Raw genomic sequence first — 7,769 nt, 5'->3', positions numbered from 1 at the left:
CCGACAGGCGACCACCCGACGGGACGCCTCGCTCACCATCAGCGGCCCTTCACCTACACCGGCCTCGATTATTTCGAATAAGAATAAGAATAAGAAATTTATTCATAATGTTCATTACATGTCAAATTTTCAATATATTTTCTTATTAATAATAAACAATTGCAGTATTAATAAGAAAGAAATACACATCATGGCCGCTCTCAGTCACCGTGGGCCGACAACACCAGAAGCGGTATGTGGCGCTGTTCACATGCCTCACCACCCGGGCCGTGCACCTGGAGGTCGCGGCCTCACTCTCCACCGACTCCGCCGTCCTCGCGCTGCGCCGCATGATGGCGCGCCGAGGGCAACCATCAGAGATCTGGTCGGACAACGGCACCAACCTGCGTGGTGCCGACGTCGAGCTCCAGCGGGCCGCCCTCCAGGCGAGCCGGCAGGAGGCCGCCAACCATCTCATCAGATGGCGCTACATACCGCCGAGCGCACCGTTCATGGGCGGGGCGTGGGAACGCCTCGTCCGGTCCGTCAAGGACGCCCTCAGTACCGTCCTGCGCGAGCGTCACCCCCACGAAGAGACGCTCGCCACTCTGCTTTGCGAGGCAGAATACACAGTCAACAGCAGACCACTGACCCACGTGTCGGTGGACCCCGACGACGCCGAAGCCTTGACCCCCAACCACTTCCTACTCGGGGGGTCGGGCCGCATCCAACAGCCGGGGACGTTCACCGAAGCAGACGTCGCCAGCCGCCACCACTGGAGGCGAGCTCAGCGGCTAGCCGACGAGTTCTGGGACCGCTGGGTCCGAGAGTACCTGCCGGAGCTCCAACACCGGCGGGAGCCGCACGGGAGCGGAGCACCGCTCAACATCGGCGACCTCGTGCTCATCGCCGACTCCAACCTGCCACGCAACGTGTGGCCCCGGGGGCGCGTCGTCCAAGTCTACCCTGGGCGCGATGGCATCGTGCGCGCCGCCGACGTCGCCACCCGCACCGGAGTCCTGCGCCGCCCCACCAAGAAGCTCGTCGTGCTGCCCACATCGACCGTCGTGACACCGAGTGAGGTGTAGCGCCGAGTCAACCAGCGCTACACGGCGGGAGAATGTGCACGACGGACGGCCTCCGAATAGAAAACGTAGAATAGCTGTAAATAATTGTTTCGTTTTGTTTCATAGTTGTTTCATTTTTATTTCGTTTATATAGTTAAATAGTATAGTTAAATTCGATAATTTCGTAATACAGTCCACTTTCTCTTAGTTGGTTCTCAGTTAGTAATGTGTAAAGTCTCTAATTAATTAATAGATGTATGTGATATTGGAGATGTATAAATTATAGTTTATTTTAGAAAACAGTTAAATTATAGTTTATTTTAGAAAACAGTTAAAATGTATAGTTTATTTTAGAAAACAGTCAAAAATGTATAATTTAATAGCCCTTTGTTTATGTATAATACTTAAATAGGTAATTTCACCTAGTAATAGTTAACAGATCGTGTTTATAATATGTATATTAGATAGATAATTATGTGTAGATCTTTATAGTTATTTACTTTTAATTGGTGATAATCTTAATTAGCCATAAAGGCAATTAATGTAAAATAGTGTGGCCAAATGAGCCCTATTTTGTGTACAAATGCTTAATTAGTAATTAACCCCGTACCTGTGTACCTTTATTTACCTATCGAATAGTAAGAAGTAATTTGTCTGAAAATAAATAACATAGATTCCAAAGAATAGTGGAAGAGCTAATTAGAATCCGATAAGAATTAGGTCAAGGTCATAGTTAAAAAATAGGTCACCGAATAGATAAAAAACAGGCTCTCTATACGGTATTGCCGCCCAGGGGGGGTCTAAATTAGAAAGAGAGGGCAATAGATTTGCTGTTTCATTAGAGCGAGAGACAGCTAGGTTTTCTCACTCTAATAAAAGTAAATAAATATCGGGGTGCCATCCGGACCCAGTCAGTTCCGCGTTTTCTCCTCAACAAGCTACAACACCAAGCTCTCGCCACTGCTCCGAGGAACCGGTCACAGTCTCAACCACAACCGAGTTATTATTTCTGCGCTCCCCGCCCCCTTCGTCTCGCTCTCCCGCTCGCGCTGCACCCCGCATCGCGCCGTGTCGGCGTACGGTATCAAGGGTCCGCACAGGGTTGCAACCCCATACCGTCCGGCACAGTACCTTTGTCAAATGCTCATTGAAATGCACCAAAGAACTATATAAATCGCAAAATGTGGGCCATTCCGAATATTTCCCCGAAAATGATGGAATAATAATTTTGGGCAATTCAAGTTGACTAATTTTCCCCTGAACAACTTGCGGAGTACTATCTGAATCGATGTTGGAAGTCAACTTCAACAAACAGGTTTTGAGATCACATTTGAACCAAGTGTACAATTCCTCTACTTGATCACATAAGTCCTCTTTAACATACAAGGAATCAGCTAGTCCCTCAGGACATGCACTACGCATCAACTCTTTGTGTCCTGAAGAAAACTCTACCCACAGCTGTTCCAACAGTTCCAATTTACCTTCTACATACTGTTTAGTTATTTGACTTTCAGAAAGTTTGTTGAAATTAACTTTATGTTTGTTCAAACGTTTAAAAATATCATGCTGAAATCTCATAATATTTTCCATTTCAATTTTACATTCTTTACGTTTCGCCATTTTATGAGTTTGACAAAACAGAATAAACAAAATACAAAACCTGTCACCGAAAAATCAAAAATTTTAAAGTCTTCTAAAAAGTAAATCGACTGTCAAAATTAAAACCCGCACTGACACTGACAGTCAATCAAAAAGTTACTCACAGTGACATTTCTCACGAATTATGCCGAAGTTTGAAGTTTCGCGTCTGCCGATCCTTGCCGAACCTCCTGCAACCTCTGGTAGGAGGGCTGCTCCGCGGACGTCACTCCGTCCTCAACCTGACGTGCGCCGACCAAGCCAAGCGCCGTCGAGATCCTCCTCAGGACCTCTTATGTAAAGTAGACTTCACCTCCTGCAGCCTCTGAGGACTGCCCTTGGACCCTCCTCTGTCCTCAAATGGCACCGGTTCCTGACGTACACGCCGGCTAAGCCCAGCGCCGTCTGAGGCCCTCCTCTGGACCTCTGAGGTGCCCCACAGCAGCAGTCCACTGCTCGCGTGGAGGAGGAATCCACTCCTTAGGATGCTAGACCTCCTCACAGCATCCGGCTCGAAGGACCATGTTTAACCCTCCCATAGAGGAGGGTGGAATTCCCTCACCCTGCGCACTCTCTAGGCGCTATCACTCACTCCTACCTACCACTGACTGGGTACTACTAACTACTAGTGAATGAAACACTGTCTTGAGGTCAACTGAATTCAATGCTTTATTGCGTCCCGGTTATATTTAAAGGCCGGGCAAAAAATCTGGACACCGCGGGCTAATATTTTGCACATAAAATACAAGTGTCATCTATTGGTAAAACTATGTAAACTTAAACACAAACATAGCATGTGGTGCCATCTAGTGATAGGACAATGAACGAACTTTACACTAACTCTAACACAAAGCTTTGTGAATTGCAACAACTATAATTTATTATCCAAGCTCTAAATAATCGCTACTACGAGTAACTGATCATAAAAAATGATTTTCCAATCGCTCAAGCTCCCGAGGATCTACCGATTGGTCGGGTGACGTAATCTTGAACTTCTTTTAGCCGGCGCGGAACTTCCGGAAGGTCGGGTGACGCCACGCCTCTTTGAACCGTGTTTACTTTGGCAGTTATATTCTATGTTTATTCGATTCTAAAATATATTCCCAAAAATTTTGAAAGTTGTTTTAATTTGTATCACTTGGATATGATTTGTATTAGAAATTGCTGTGAGTGTGACGCTTGAACGGAAGGAAGTCAACCTAACCTAACCAACTGCGTATTTCTATACTGTGTAGCCGCGAGAGCTCTTTGGCGCGCTGTCTTCGGCGAAGTATTGCGCGCGCAGATTTTGACAGCGCGAAATACCTACTAGCAGAAATACCAAGCCTTAAGCCAGAAGACTGCACCATCTGATTCCATTGAACATCCAAAATATGGCCGCCGCGAGCCCAGATTTGAGATAGCCTAATTCACCCGTCGCTTAGAATAAGGCCCGTATTATGAAAGGACACCCAATTATCACTCAAGAGTATATTCAAATGGGTTTCAGGTTCATTAAAAGCAAAAAAGTAAAAGATATTCTGATGCTCAAACACAACTTTTTTAGGGAAACCAACAGAAATATTTACGAAAAAATCCCATTGGCTAAGCTTTTATAAAAATGAAGGGGGCGTGAATGTTTTTTGATGTTCAACACTTTCGGCTCTGGTAGTTACAACATAAGTAGGTATTTCAACTTAACCAAGTACAGACTTTAATCTAAACTTGCAAGAAAATTGAGCGTGTTGCAGGCAAAATACGGGCCTAAATGGCCAATTTCTACAACACAGGCTCAAAGCTTTCTTACAGACAACTGCAATTTTTATGAATAGATTTATTTATAAACGTGCCACTAGTTGGTACCTACTTACTCGTTCTATTCGACGGGATTTTTATTAATTTACATTTTAATGTGTTAATAAACTGATTTCTAGGTTAGTCCTATCAGTATTTTTTCCATATGATACAAACCGCACACAACATTATTAGTCACATCACGTCTGCGATTCTCACTAAGTCGCTATTGCCGTAAGCTGCAAACCCACTACGAAGCCAAGCTCTGACGTCACAATGTTACAAATGGGAAACAGAACTTCGTAATACTGGAATAGCCCAAGCCTACCTGTGGAGTTCAGTAAGGAAAGGCACGTCAATATTGTTTGCTTTAAATAAAGTGCGTACTGCGATAGACCACATTCATCACTTCACCACCGCAGCGTGTGTTGGTACTCCTCAGTTCTCCCAGAAGTCAGTCAGTACTCAGTCATGAAGTTCACGGCTCTTTTCATGGTGGTGATGGCGGTGCTCGCCATGTTCTTCGGAGCTGGCCACGCCAACCCTGCGCCTAAAGTCCCTGTCAAGCAAATCGGCAAAGCTATTGTAAGTAAATCTACTTGAAAACTATCCTAATGGATCCTAATATTACCTTGTAAAGTTTGTGAAGACTGATACATTCATCCTTTCTCAACAAAATATTCGTCTGGGTGTACTACTCGTATAACATCCCTACTTCAGAATAAAATGCTCTAAGTTACAGTATCCTTTGAAATGAGTTATATTTCAAAACTAATTGTCAACTTAATATGATAAAAAATTTCATTGATTTTTAACTTGTTCCAGAAAACTGGTTTAGGTGTCCTGGGAGCGGCAGGCACAGCCCACGAAGTGTACAACAACATCAAGAATCGAGGATAAAATAATATAATTTGTATCTAAGTAATTTTTAAGTTATTTATTATGACAGTTACACCTCTACTGCCCTTCGTCTGGAAGAAATCGTTACCTGACATTAAAATTACCTCAATCCCAACTAATATTATAAATGCGAAAGTAACTCTGTCTGTCTGTCTGTCTGTCTGTCTGTCTGTCTGTTACGCTTTCCCGCTTAAACCTCGCAACCGATTTTGATGAAATTTGGCATAGAGATAGTTTGAGTCCCGGGAAAGAACATAGGATAGTTTTTATCCCGGTTTTTGAAACAGGGACGCGCGCGATAAAGTTTTTCTGTGACAGACAAAATTCCACGCGGGCGAAGCCGCGGGCGGAAAGCTAGTATTGTATAATAATGATAACACTGCACAACAAAATTGCAACTTTTGGCTGATGATTGACTTTCATTACATGATGTTTACTAATTTGACGTCGCTGATTCTGAATCTGCCGTCCATTTTTTCGTAGCAGCTCTTGTTTACGTGTTATAGCTTTCACTCAAAAATTGCTCAATTTCAGTCTTATTTCGCCGACAGTTCAAAAAATACTATGTTTTCTTTGTATAATTTAATATGGTAGCATTAAGAAGTGTTTGTGTGAATTATCTAAATCAATTTTGTTTCATTTGCGGAGAGGATATGTTTAAATAATCCGTTTAAATGTGACAAAGTTCGTAACATTGGCTTAAAAAAATTTGTTTGGGGACCCAGTGGAAATGAAAGATAAGCCTTGAATTCCGCAAAAGGCGTGGAAAAGATGCGTTGAGTTTTTACGTTTATAAACAAATAAGAATATGTGTAGATTTGGGTACGAAACCGCTATGATCTGAAAGGAACCCTTGAACCATCGCGACGACTGTTATTTTTATTTTTGAACAAAAATGGTATTAACCAAAAAATATTGAACTAAATAGTAATTCCTTGCATACGTTTGGCATGTAGACGTCTTTTCAACCCTAAGAAGTCACCTGAACCTCATGTTGATACTTCACATGAGGATTTTGAGGCGAAAACTGTCAGTGTGGTAGAGACTTTGAATGTGACCCGAAATTTTCAAAACCATGTAGCCAAGATGGTTTAAACGATCGTTTTAGAGATTTAGGATCTTCAAGTCTTCCGAAAAGACATGGAATGAGTTATTTTGGCATTTTAATATTTTTTTTGGAAAATCCGAAAAAATCTTACTATTCTTACACATCGAACAACGTATGAGTCACTTACAAACATGTTTTTTTGGTTGGATGTAATAGAAACATCGAATTACACTCTCTTCGCAATCACCTGAACAATTTTATCACAACTCTTAAGGATCTAAGTGAAGAACATGGCGAGCAAATCCACCAGGGCCTTCGTACGATAGAGGGACGCTATCAGGGCCACTGGAATGCACACATGATGGCTGACTGCTGTTGAATCATTCAGAAGAGCTGTCTGCCTTCAGCATCAGCAAGGAAGTCAAATAAAAGAAAGTTTTTTCAACTTAACAACTTCATAAAATAGGATCATCTCTAAAAAGAGAGTGTTTTTTTACAAAAAGACCCAAGTGTCATATTTTTTTAACCAGAGCTCATACAGATATTTCAATCACAGATTTGAAATCGTCATTAAAAATTGGACTAATATCATGTAACATAACCCAATCATCAGAAATGCTGTTGTGCAGTGTAATTAGTAATGTAATTTAATAGATTAAAAACATAAAAATACATTCTGGGTTCAAACTAAAAAATGATTTTTACTTTATCAATTTATCAACCAAAATATGGAATGTCCAAAAGGACATGAAAATATTGGACTCCACGAATAAGACGTCCAAGATAGAATCAAATGGCCGACCCCGAGTAACGGGATAAGGTGAGGCAGAAGAAGCAACTCAAAAAGCTTAGATGAGCTCCCTTACCACTTTCCTTTTGTAGACCAAACAAACTTTAATAAACAAACATAATATTGTATTAGTGCTATAACTTCCTTCGTAAGTAGTTAAGTGCACAACAAGGTTCGTGCACATTTCAATCTATTTGTATCTGAGTCATTTTGAAATTAAAAACGTCTACTGAAATACGAGTAGGTATGATCGTATTGATGGTAACATCCATATTAATAATAACAAATAAAACGAAAAAAAACTTATTTACGATTTACTGAATGAATAGACTTAAAGACTTAGTACTCAGTTGCTAGAACAAAAGATCTGATTATAAATCAGTGAAAATTACTGCCGGAAAACTCACTATTTTCCACGTTTTAATAACATTTTTTTCCAGTCTACAAAGTACACCTTAATTGTTTGTTATAAGTGACAAAAATAAACTAAAGTAATTAAGTATCGAAAGGCCTTTTTTGTGTACATTTAAAAAATATTTTTCTTATTAGATATTTTATTTCAATTCATGCATCC

Source organism: Ostrinia nubilalis, chromosome 11 (genome assembly GCF_963855985.1).
Source record: "Ostrinia nubilalis chromosome 11, ilOstNubi1.1, whole genome shotgun sequence".
NCBI classification, from domain to species: Eukaryota; Metazoa; Arthropoda; class Insecta; order Lepidoptera; family Crambidae; genus Ostrinia; species Ostrinia nubilalis.
This window is presented reverse-complemented; position numbering follows the sequence as displayed.